Here is a 14,036-nt window from a genome sequence, read left to right on the forward strand (position 1 = left end):
TGGAAGGATTGCATTGTAATGGCTCTACTAGAACTTACATAAGTCTGTATCAAGTTCTCAATCTATTGTGTAACAAGTACAGCTCACTTAGACTATTATTTGGAATGAAAGTGCTTTTCTCAAGGCTTGAAGTTCTTGAAAGATCTTAAAGAGGCCCTGTTATGCTCATTTCAGGTTCATATTTGTATTCTGTCTGAAACCAGAGCCCAGTCTGCCCTGATTGGTTAGCTGGCCGGCTCTGTTGTGATTGAACAACCGCTTAGAGATGTCCTGGCCCTTAGCCTATCACGTACAATGTGTTGGAGCGACAGCTAATAGAAGCAGGAGCAGGCATGCACAGACATCAAAGTGGGCTTGAGCCCCTGCCTTTTTTCTTCCTCCCGAGAAAGTGCCCTTTCCCCCCCCCCTTTTTTTTTTTTTTTTTAAATAAATGAATATATATCTACTGCTGTTTGCGCACAGTTTCCCTTTCCAAAAATATATTGATTGAATACAAAATTAAAATATCAGGTCGGGAAATTAGACTAAAGTTCTGATGTTTTTGATTGTTGGCTGCTCATCTAATAACTATTAATAATTGTACTAGTTTGTTGTCTGCTCTTGTGCGTATTGAATACTAAAGAAGACCATTGTCTCTGTGTCAGCTGATTATTTTGTAGAATTCTGTTGAGTATTAAACAATTGCGTGAGTGTGACGGCCCGTCCACACAGCAGCTTTGAAAAAATCTTGAAAATCTTGGAGCCGGGCGTGTCTGAAAGCTTGGGGATTTTTTGTGAGCAACGCGACCAACAACCAATCACATGAATCTCCCGCCCCGACATACAAAGCAATAGCAATGTTAAAACGAAGTAAACTGGATATAAACTCTCCAAACAGGCGAAAAACCTACCAGTTTCACCCACTGTCTCTGCCACCTCCCTCCATGCCTGGTTCCTCCGGTTTGTATCCTGGTAAATAGTCTGGTCGTAAAGATCCGGGTGATTTGCTACCATATTTTCTCGTTTGGAATATGAGGAAATGAACTGCGGTCTGGCTCTCCCAGCTTACACGCAGTTTGATTGGCTAGCGCTTGTACTGTCAGATTTGCATAAACGGGATTTGATTGGCTGACGCTTCCAGCTCAGCTTCAAAAGTTGAACATTGCTCAACTTTTGAATCCTGAAAATCCTGGAAATCCTGGAAATCTTCGCTTTGCTTCCCCACAATGCAGTTCGGCGAAAAGCGAGGCAAAGTGACGTCACCCCCATTCAAAGTCAATGGAGAGAGAAGCGTTGGAAGATCTTTTTAAAGCTGCTGTGTGGACGGGCCGTGAGGGTATTAAAATAAATTGGTCAGTAAGTCAGAGTTGTGCAACTATATTTAAGTTTTACTTTTTTTTTATAAATGATTATGGGAGGTGCCCTTTTTCTCACTTGAGCACCTACCCCCCAAAATGTATGTGCACGTCCCTGAGCAGGAGTGTTACATACTGATGTCACCATGTTACGGAAGTAAACAAAGGAGTCCAATGGAGGCGTTACAGGCAGGAGGGGGAGTGTGTGGGAGAAAAACTCCCTCTGGAGGGAACTTTGGCATTTTAGCCTTTGCAGACTATTTACACTCATAAAAAATGCACCTCTTTGAGTTTCCTTGTAAAACTCATTGTAAAATAGACTGTTGGTTTAGCTTAATTATGCTTCAACAATAACTGTATAAAAAGCTAAGTCATGACGTCAACAACCGTGGCGATTCTCAGTCATAGTGAAATCACACAGTATCTGCCAATTTAAACTGAGAGTCAGAAAAGGCTTAGGAGATTTTCCAGAGCACACAGATGTTGGAGAGCTCCCAGACAGTAAAGTATCACTCTCACTGACAGTGGACACTTGGAAGAAACCCCCAAAATCTTGTACAATGACCCTCATTCAGTTTGGGCGAATATTGTTTTGGTATGTGATGGTATGTAGGAAAACCCCATTGGATTCCTTGTTGATTCGCAAATGCAAAAACAGCAGGGCAGAGAAATGAAAATATTATTCGTCCTGTAAATGTTGGAAAAGAATGCACTGATCTAAAAGGAAAATCACTCTACCAAATCTCTCACAGCGGAGCAGAAATGTCTAACACATGTTCCGAAAAGTTGTCCAACAACCAAAGAATACCTCAGAGTGGGAGAAGAAGAAAAAAGAGCGCGGACTCAGACTGTTGTAATGAGACCAAGAGGTTACACTGTGCAACAGGCATGCACGGCAGAAATCACATTTACAGATGTGAGCGTTCAGTTTTGTCATTATTTCCTTACTATTTGTAAAGACTGATTTCACAGTGGAATCAAACAGGAACAAGTGCTGTGTCTGTCTGCCCACTACGTTGTTCCACACAGAAATATTTTAACAACTATTGGTTGGATTGCCATAAAATGTGGTACAATGATTACTCACTTCCTCAGGAATACCCGTAATAACTTTGACATAATATTAAGGACATTTCCATCAGCTTGAACTGTACTTTGTGTTAAGCTATAATCGAGCTAACGTCAGCAAGCTTTCTAAACGTGGATGGCAAACATGGTTAAAACATTATGCTAGTGTGTTGGAATTGTTATCGCTAGAGTTAGCATTTAGCTTAAAGCATATAGCCTGGTAGCATGTCTTTGGGCTCCTTATTTGTAATCTGATTCAGATACAACACAGAGAACATATTAGAGGTAGCATGCTTGAATACAAAGTAAATGGTGAAATCTAAGTAGATGTAAATTAAGATGTGTTTAGTCAAAGGCTGGTCTGAACACAAACACACATTTGCTTGCTAGCTAGCCTACAGTTACTGTATAGCTGTACAGGAAATTGATGGATGAATGACAGAAAAAATGACAGAGCAACTACAATCATAAATCAACCCTTGTATTGAAACCACATTTAAAAATCCCCTTTTTTTTTAATCAAAGCATTTTACTACATCTATGCATTCCTAAGTTGGTCCTATTTCTGATGTGATAGAACAAAAAGGAAACACTCCACACGTTTTTAGGTTTATGCCAACAGTTGGACCTCAGCAAACCCAGATAATATTCAAGAGTGCCAGTTAGTGGGTTAGGGTGGTGCCAAGTCTGATTTGAGTGTGAATAAACAGGCTGTGGGCAGCCCCAAATAATACCCAAATCTTTTCCCAGGACAATATTTCACACATGCATAACATACAGACCACTTGGGAATTGGTGTCTGAGGTTTTGGCACCAAGTGTCGCTGAAAGTTTTCCAGTCATTGGCAGGTTGGAGGTGCCAAATCTGCAGGTATCCTTTCAGCAAAGAGGGCAGATTTGCTGTGAAGAGTCAGACATAGCAAACAATGTGCAAGTGGTTCAGCCTCAAATCGGAAAGCACGTGGGAGTTGTACTATGGGTATAATGTTGATGTAATGAGTTATAGTGACTCATTATTCCTGTAAGGAGAGGGATTGTGATGACGGGCATCAATGGATCACCACCACACCCGACAGAGGTCACAGACAGAGCTGTCCTGATCCCTTTTAGACACAATAAACGCCCAAACTGCACTGTGTCTGTCCGTCTGTTTCTTTTCCATCCTTCTTTTTAGCCCTCCTTCAAAAACCTCAGCTCAAATAGCATTCCTCTTACAAGGGCATTGCACTGTAGATAATGACGTCTGTATTAACACTGTCTGGAAATCAGACCGTAGAGCTCAATTACTTCTTTGTTAAATGACCACTAGATATTTTTCTGGTGTGGATCAAAGTGCCGCTTTAAACAGCCTCCTCTTAATAGTAGGAAAATGTCAAGAAAAAGCACTTTAACCACTAAGATGGCCATTTCCCATGAAATTGCTCTTTTGAAACTGCAGATGAAATGCTACAGGTGCACAGCTGTTATGTGATGTAATATACAACTTAAATGGTCCAAAGCGGTCTTAATATATCCAACATGACCAACTGAGACATGATTTAATTCAGGCTGGCCACTCAGCCAGAGACTAAATACGGTAATTACCTAAAATTCCACATACCGAAAAAAATGCAAACTTACCAGAGAAAAAGGTTTTCTTTTCAAAAACTGATTATGCAAGTCCTTTGTGGACGGCAAATGACTGCCATATATATACAATTAATGTGTATCTAGATGTAATTGTCAACATCTACTGTAGTAGATACACACAGCCAGGGCTCTCCAAACATGGATAACTCTGCGGAAGCCAAAATATTTTTTCTAAAGTGACACCTACAATTCCAGACATTCCAGTTTGATGTGTGAAAATCCCACAATGTTGCCACAGGAACTCCCAGAGCTGACGATAAGGACATCGCCTTGACTTAAGCTCTCCTCCTGACGTACACGGAGTAGAGGTCACCGCCGTGTGTATACAGCGACAAAAGAAAAGCAAAGACCGTCCAGACACTCATTCACACCTACTCATCGTAACAGCTGCACTGACAGATGGATTAGAAAATGTGGAAACGACTGTCTGTACAACATCACATGTCGTATTAAAACCCAATGAATGTTGCTCTACCTGTGCAGCCACTTAGGAACATTATGTGCAGTATTTATGTAGCTTTAAATTGTTTCCTAATCTGCTTTCTATAGGGACGGCGATATCAATCTTGGGCCGGCAACCTGTACACCCATTTGGTCTGAAATACTGCATTTTTCCAACAACTATTTGATGGGTTTGTTATGACTTTTTGAACAGAGAATCGGTGTGTAGAATACTTGAGCCCCCAGCTTTACAAATGGTGCAAACAACAGGTTACAGTGAAATCAAATTCATCAACATCTACTACATGGATTGGCACAAACTTCCAAACAGTGTTCATCAATATGTTTAACAAAGCAACAGGTAACTTCTTAGAGCATTTGTTCGATGCAAATCTCTTTCATTTCCAGGGAGAATTGGAACTGAAATATAAATATCCCTGATTAAATTAACATTGAATCAAATCAAATTGAAATCTAATCTATCTCGGAAATCAGTTGCAACACTCAGCCCACAATACTGTATTACACTCAGAATCAGAAACAGGTTTATTACCAGGTTTACACGTACGAGGAATTTGACTTTGTGTCGTGGTGCATACATCAAAGTAAAACAAGAATTAAAAACAAAGGTAGAGAACTATAAATTAAAAATAATAAAAAATATAGTCAAATATAACAGTATACAGTTACATTGCAATGGATTGGAATAAAACATTGTGTGCATTAATGTAATGCATAGAGTATAGAGACTATACTATAAGCTACATCAAGATGGGGATAACTGTTAACATGATACAAGTTTATCATTGGATTAGCATTCTTACTTTTATCATGCTTATTTTAGCATTTTGTACAGCATCACTGAGACGCTAGCATGCAGATTCTTGGTCCTGGTTTTGCTACAATTATGTTGCTATAAATCCCCTGACACAATGGATGCAATACGGGGGTATGTAAACAACTATGTCTCCATATTGCTGGCTCATCATCCTCTCCATTATGCAGAACTTTCTTTGCCCATGGCTGAGTTCAGGACTTGTTTGTGGAGAGATAATTGCAGCAACACAGTGTGGAAATAGCATTTACTGACACACCAAAACCAACACATCCAATTTGAGCAACAGTTGCTAAAAATAAATGGGAACAAATAAATAAGGAACACAAACTCAATTCATGAAGATGACCACTTCCTAGCAAGGTACACAAAGTCAATATTTTTTGCTGAGATTGTGCGTTAACATGAGTTATGGGGAAGATATATTCTGCTGACAGCTGAAACACAGGACGCTCACTCAGGAGTTTCTTAATCACTGTCCTGGAAACTATTATTGCAAGCAGCGGACACATAGGAGGGAACTTTTAGGATTATAAGAGATACACTACCAAGATATTGTTAGAGAAACATTTAAACTAGTTTTGGAATAATTCAGCTTCAATTTGCATGATTTGTTGAATGTTTTGGAACAGGGTGGAGCAACACTACATGTTATTGTTCATATCTTGGTAAATTGAATTATTCATGTCCGGTGATAACACCAACAAGATTTTAAGTACAGCTCAGAATCCATGAGTATAAAGGTAGTTGGAAGTGCTGAGAAAAAACAGTGATCGCTGAACACGACACGCTGCTCTATAACTGAATTACGGGTGAATTGGTTCAGTAATGAAGCGCAACAGAATCTGCTGTTGCTTTCTCACTGGTCATTTGAAAACAGTTGAGTAAAGTTGGAACGATATTGGCATATTCGGATTTCACGGATCAATAACTCATGAACAAAACGTTGTTCAGACACAAAGTACGTCTCCTAACTTTTGAAAACAGCATGCATAGTCACCTTCACCATGTTTATACATTTCCTGAATTATTTTAATTAGATTCTGGTACAGATCTCTGTGTGAAGGTGTAATATGATCTCTAACTGTGATGTTAAAGGCCCCTAATTAAAGAGGTGGGTTACTGCCATCAATGATATCATCCAAAATACAGGATTGAACCGACATTTCTTTATCAGTGTGACACTTCGTCTTCCCTCCCCCAGTCTAAACGACATGGCAGTGAGTCATTACTGTAGTTATATTTTCGGTTCAATGGAAATAACAAATCACAGGTGTTAAAAATGAAAACCATGATTTTTTAAACCTGAATTAGCTGCTTTTCTACTGTGCATACTGACTACACTTACACTGTGACACAAAACCCCCATTTTACCTTCTATGACAAGTTATAATGTCATAAATGTATAATGTGAAAAAAAGTCATGTTTATGTGTTATGATTTGCTCTGGAACACAAAGCTCTAACCCTCAGTGTCATTTCAGTCGCTCTTGAATCAGATGCTGAAGAAATACTTGTTTAGAAAGGTCAAAGAGACCTCTAGTGGCCAAGTAAGGGTAGTTGATGATGATCTGCTGTGAAGATATGTCTGTTGTACTGGACAGAATATGAAGATACAATAATTACATTTTAGTGTCATATTAAATGGTTACTTCAACACAAGAAAAGCAAGAGACCCTCCTCCATCACACAGACCAAATCAATGCTGCGCTGTAGATGATAGAACCAGTAGTGAAATAAGGAAGGTGGATTCAAAATGAAATGGGTTAATTGGTCAGGGACTAAATCTAGATCTCAGGTTTGATGGATGGGTAGATTTGAACATAATGAAGGTTTAATACACAGCTATAATCATCAAGTCTTGACCTATATTTAAATGCAGACGATAAAAACCAAAATGTAAAACATTTTCTTCTAAATAACCTCCGACTGCGTGCTTTACAATTTAAAAAAGCAAAGTGTAGTAGTAGTAGTAGTAGTAGTAGTAGTAGTAGTAGTAGTAGTGTAAAGTAGAGTACTTATCTAACACTATATGTCAGAAAGCATGTCCATATCTTGTGTTGACCTACTTCTGGTTTGAGGCTGTTTTCATAGTTTAGCTTGACCCCACTTTAGTTTCAATTGTCAAAACAAAACAGCAAATATATAATATAGTTTAAGTTATGTTTCACTGCCCCCTGCTGGACATTTATATAGCAGAGGATTATGCAACCCAGAACAACAATCACTGGCCTTCTGAAAAGCTGTCCAGACCCAATTGTCTGTAATTAGGACAGCTCAGAGTCATGTTTCTTCTAAGGAGTGGACAGGTAGTTGTAGTAGGAGGTGAGCTGAAGATCTGGGGAAAGGTTTGTCTTTGACCAGAATATTGGCTGTACTGTGCCACCATGTCCAAGCAGCACTCTGACAGATCCAACAAACCAGAGAGCTGTTTTGAGACTGGAGATCCATCAACTGACTCAACGTTAAAAAGTCTGCTTCATTTTTTGGACACAAGTCTGAAGGCCAGGTAGGTCATTTTAAGTGAAGCACGTCGTCCCGTACTGCGTACTACGGATTTGCCTGTGCTACTACAACTCTATTCTCAGTTTATCTTCGTTTATCTTTAACTCTTGATAAGCCAGCTTTATTAAACCCGCCCCTCCCCCCTCTGAACCAACACCCTCCTGACTGCTTTTCTGTTTTGTTTTGTTTTTGTTTTTTTTGTTTTTGTTTGTGTTTTTGTTCTTGTTTTGTTTGTCGACCTGACTCATAATGTAAAGCGTCTTTGGGTCTAGAAAAGCGCTATATAAATCCCATTTATTATTATTATTATTAACATTATGTTTGCATATGTAGTTTAGCATAAAGACTGAAAAAGTTAACAGTTACAAAATTAACTACACACATTATCCGCACGAAAAAGACGTGTGTAGAATATGTTTAGCAAGACCCTAGGAAGTCACTGCCCCCGGCCAAGAATTACTGTAGTCCTGCATAAAACCACAAATTGAAAAAGAAAGTGTTTTGACAAGAAAGGGAATAGGAAAAGTTCCTAAAATGTCAAACTATTCCTTGTTTATTTCATCATATAACTCCAACTTTGTGGCAACATTTCAGGGAATGAACATGTTCTACAAAGGAGGAACGGTTTTGTATAAGAACACTGATGAACACAACTCGATCCAACTCAGCACCTTATAGGGATTTACTGAAACAGACTGAGAGCCTTATTGCCCAACATTTGTGTGGGAAAGTCTTCCCAAAGAAAAAACAAGTGGGTGTTAGTGATACTTTGGTCAAATAGTGTACGCTCACATTATGTCCTGCCAATGTAGTTATTGCAGGAAACACTATTGTACAGTTTTACAGGAATATCTCAACATTTGTGTTAATGTGTTCATGCACTATATCAGAAAAAGATAAAAGGGGAAGTTGGATCACAGTCCCATTTTGTACACTTGATATTAAATGATGCAGCTAAAAGACGTTTGTTTAGTTTAGCATCAAGACCAGAAACAGGATGAAAGCTGGCCGAAGTTAAACAAAAGAAAACACCAGCAACTAATTGTCTCGTCACATCCTATTTGATTGGCCTTGTAAGACAAACAATCAGAATCCGAATCAGAATACCTTTATTAGTCCCACAGAGGGGACATTTGCTTCGTTACAGCAGGAAAGAGCCACAGACCGCTTAATGTTACATGTTAAAAAAAATTACTAAGTTACGATATAATAAAAAATATAATAAAAAATATAGATGTAGAAGACAATTACAAAAACTGCTTAATGGTTGCAACCAAATAGAGATAAACGGAGAGTCTTGGTGGAATGTAACTAAGTACATGCACTCAAGTTGTACTTAAAGTGGACCTATCATGCTATATTTGAATAATATAGTGTAGGACCATAACTATATATGGCATATTTATACTTTTCATTTTTCAAAATACCAAACAGATCATGCATTTTATCCATTCCTCATTTCGTTCAATTTAACACTGTCTTTCATGCTCGGATTCAGTGAGAACAGCACCATCTGGTGGCCTGAAATATGTGCTACAGCTTCTCCAGCGCTTTCGAACGGCAATATCCGTGGCTGTCTCCTCCTGATTCATGGAGTTGGCCATCGCCACTTCTGTGACGTCATAGAAGTGTTCAGATCTGGATCAGTCTGTACCAGATCCGTTGCAGCCCCTTTTTAAGAGATTTGGGTATGGAGGAAAATAAAGAGGGTTGTGTTTTTTGACACTTGGTGAGTTCCCTGGAACACCGGGGACACATATTCATGTATAAAAGACGTACAAAAGTGCATTTTGCATGATAGGTTACCTTTAAGTAAAATGTAATTAATTGTACTTTACTTGAGTATCTTAACTTTATGCTATTTTTTACTTCTTCTCCACTACAATTTGTAGGCAAGCGTTGTACTTTTTACTGCACTTATTTTACAGATTTATTTACTTGTTACTTTGCACATTTGGATAATTAATACAACATATGAATCAACTAGTGTAATATCATATATTATTATAGGTTATGCTACCCAGTATATGTGAATAAACTCTACTTTCATCATGGAATGAACACATAAATGCATCAATAATTATGGTAGAATATTTAAATATATAAGGTGTATGAATAGGCCCTTGCCCTCATAATGAAGACTACTATTTTGAGGCCAAAACGTTTGTAATTTTACTCAAGTCAAGGCAGGACTTTTACTTATAGTGTAGTATTTCTACACTGTATGATTGCCCTGCTGAAAAAACCAGCATAGGCTATACCAGTTTAAGATGGTTGCTGGTTTTAGCTGGTGTACCAGGCTGGTCTTGCTGGTTCAAGACCAGCCTGGTCAGCTAAACCAGCATAGCCCAGCATGGATGTCATGCTGGGCTATGCAGGTTTTAGCTGGTAGTTAAGCTGGTCTATGCTGGTGAAGCTGGTATTTATGCTGGTCTACCAGAAGTCTTGCAGGCGAAACAGACACAGACAGACAGAGAGGGCGGGACACGGGGGAACGGTGAGACGGCAGTGGTTGAAACAAAGCGGTATAAAACATGGTTTTGACTGGCACTAACGGTCGGGGAGTGAAGATCAGTTGAGCGTTTCTGTGACTCCGCCCAGCGGCTGCTCTTCTGAGAGGAACCGCTCTGACAGCTCTGTCTACTGGGAAACGCACTAGTCCTTCTGGAGGTAAGCAACACTACACAATTTCACCAAGTCTGAGAGCAAAAGCTTTCTCGAAGGTTCGTTTTGCTTTCTTACAATGTTATGTTAATGTTTACTACAGTGGTTCTCAAAATGGGGGGAGGGGGGGGGCGCAGAGGCATGCCAGGGGGGGCGCGAGAGACCAGGAGGAAAGATGGTTATAAACATTTTTTTTAAAAGATTAAAAAAAAAAAAAACACAAATTGAAAAATTATTGATTCGAAAATAATATGATGCAGTACTATTACGTCTGGGTCTCTGTGTTTCATTAAGGCTCGGCTCTGTGTGTGTGTGTGTGTGTGTGTGTGTGTGGAACGAGCCATTTTGTGTGCGCGAGCGAGAGAGAGAGAGAGAGAGAGAGAGAGAGAGAGAGAGAGAGAGAGAGAGAGAGAGAGAGAGAGAGAGAGAGAGAGCTCACCGGTACCGGAGATCGTTGTTGTTAGCTTCTGGTGCTAGCGAGCTACGCTAACGGATATAAGGAGTTTTTTCAACAACAAAGTGGAGGAGAGTCCTCTCCTGTCAGACTGAGAGACTCAGTGAGCTAAAGGACTCTCTCAGTGTTATCTCAGTGGGTCTCAAAGGCAAACGAGGCACACGTTTATATAATCATTATATTTATAAAAAAATAAGAGAATAAATGAAAAACAGGTATGAAATAGGCCTACTATATCCTGACTAAGGTGCTTTTTCTTTGACATTTTACAATGTTAACCGCATATGATTCACAAAAAGCTGTGTCTGAGTCCTTATTGTGAGAAAGTATGGAGCAATTTATTTTTTGCCAGAGATTTGGTTTGTAGCGGTCAAACGTGACCGTGCGCTATACACAGTGGTTGGTAAAGCACCATATTAACATCTCATTGACCACTAACCTTACATTGTGAAATGCTAGAGGGGGTAGGACCAGAAAAGGTTTTTTTAAGCTTCTTCTTGCCCCTGTTGAACGGGACAGACTATTTGAGAATATTTTTGTTGTACTTTGTTATAATTATTATTATAAGTAAAAAACAAAAAAATGTATATATTATTATTATTGTTTATTGTAATAAATTTACAATAAAAATAAATAAAGTCAATTATTTATTTATTTTTTATTTCATACACCAATCCAGTATTATGTTCATTTGTAAGGCACTCATATCGAAAACCAAACTAATTATTTCTGCTGCCACTAGATGGTGCTTTATAAGTACTTGAGGCCTTTTCAATTGTTTTATTATTTTGACTGAATTTGTTTCAGTTATTTGTGTATAATTTTCCCTAGCGTGTTCCTTATGTACTCAATAACCAACACAATCTAGAAATATACTATATATTTCTGAATGGTGGGTAATACTTTACAAGCACTACTTTCACAACTTGTGATGCATTTTTTCAAATATGGTGCCAAAGTCTGTGTTTTATCCCTGTATAAAACTGCAAGGACAAGTGAAACCAAGGCTCTGAGATAAGAAGACACATTTCTGTCATGGGTTTTTATTGCAGGATCTTTCTTATCAGGATAATGTTAAAAAGTGATTCGCTAAACCGTTTGGTCATTGACACTTGTTGCTGTACATTCCAGTGTGCCACAATATATTATAAGCAGCTGAGGAGGGGAAACAATCATAATAAATATATTATTTATTCCAATACAAAAGTTTTATCAGAATCAAGAACACAATGTCCATTGATAAAACACTGCATGCTTACTGAGGGCTACAACCACAAGGTGGTGCTACTGTAAATGGTAAATTAACCAAATTATGCTTTATGTCAGGGGTGTCAAACTCAAGGCCCTCATTTTATGTGGTCCGCAAGAGCTTGCAAAGAATATAATATACAATACAATTGGTGTAGTTGTTGGATATTTGCTTTCAATTATTTGACTATAGACTTCTGCTTTTTTTTGAAGTTATTACCAGAACGTTTAATAATCCAATGCAGAGCCAATAATGTAATATAATACATTATTTAATGCATATTATATATGTATATTTATATAGTCTTAAAGTTACAACCGGCCCGTTGAGTGCAACCATAATGCTAATGTGGCCCGCAATGAAATTGAGTTTGAAACGCCTGCTTTATGTGAAAGAAACCTCTGCACAGTTTGAAAGGGTTTATAACTAGAACTGTACCTTGATGTAAAGTAGTAGATATTCGATACCATATTTAATATTAAATGAAAAAACTGTGAATTTATCTTTGCTGATATGACTTGTTAGCTCTTATGACTACAAGATCTACTAGAGACCTCACAAAGGAAACTCTACATAAAGGAACCAGGGCAACCATTTCACAATGTTTCAAAGCCCGAAAATAATAAGCCACAAAGCTTTCTTGTATCATTAGCAGATATTTGGAAGTGGAAGTAGCAAACCCACACCCACCCACCCACACGGCAACAAGCTGATGGTGTTAGTTTCAGAAGAGGACACTGCTGGTTAAAAATGCAAATATGCAGCCAAAGCAGCTAAACCATTGACACTTGAAAAATTGACATCAGCTGTTAGATTTAGTGGATTGTGGATGTGAAATATTGTCGGTTTTTTATTTTTATATTGGCTTTATACCCCTTATTGTTCTATAATCCCATGCAATGCATTAGTAAAGTTAAACATGAATACTTTATTGAAACCAAAACTGTAAAAAAGTATTATGAGTAAATCCTCCCTTTTGACACAAACTGGGCTTTCAGATTTGAATGTGTTGACTGAAGATCAAAATTTAAGCTTTAAACATTGTTATATCAGCAATTTTATGGTAGAGCCAATGTCGTAGGTTGTTACAAGTAAAAACATGTTAGCATCCAAATACACATAGAATTGTCAATTTCAGCATAATCTTATTTGGCCAAGTGTGTGTACATTAACAAGGAATTGTACTCTTTATTATTGCTTTCAAAGTAACAAGGTATTCAAAGCTGAACAAATTAGGTGAACAGAAGAACAAACATATTTAAACATGTATTCAAGTGAAAGTATTATAACGTGAAAACCATACAAATAAATACTTAATGCATACAAATGGACTAGAAGAATATTGTTCTTTTTCATCGGGCCTATAGTCTTGACTCTTGTGAAAACTCAGTCAAGAAAACTTGATGTACAGTATGTGCATGTATAGATGTCTTTATAACCTACATTATAAAACCGAAAAGTCAAATCAAGCAATCTGATTGGTTCATAGTCGTGATATAATGAGCTTATATCATGGGTAGAATTGTAGTTACTTTTCACAACAAGTCAGTATCCCTCCGCCTCTGAAAAAAACTGTATACAGTTGGGCTCAAAAGCAAACTGCATTCTTCGCGTCGGGCCGAACCACGACCCTCAGCAGTGATATAATGAGCATATACCACGCCCTGTCGTGAGCTATTGCTTATGTCATTATAACTGGATTGACGTGTGTAGTAAATAATTTCTTTGTTATAACTGGCATCGAGTTCTCTACATTAATCATAATTATTATATAATGTAACATGATGACATTATGCAATGTATATTATTTACTATGTTTATGTGTAGGTCTATTTCAGCTTTTTCTGCCTTTATTGACG

The sequence above is a fragment of the Notothenia rossii genome (genome assembly GCF_949606895.1).
Source record: "Notothenia rossii genome assembly, chromosome: 4".
In the NCBI taxonomy this organism is placed as follows: Eukaryota; Metazoa; Chordata; class Actinopteri; order Perciformes; family Nototheniidae; genus Notothenia; species Notothenia rossii.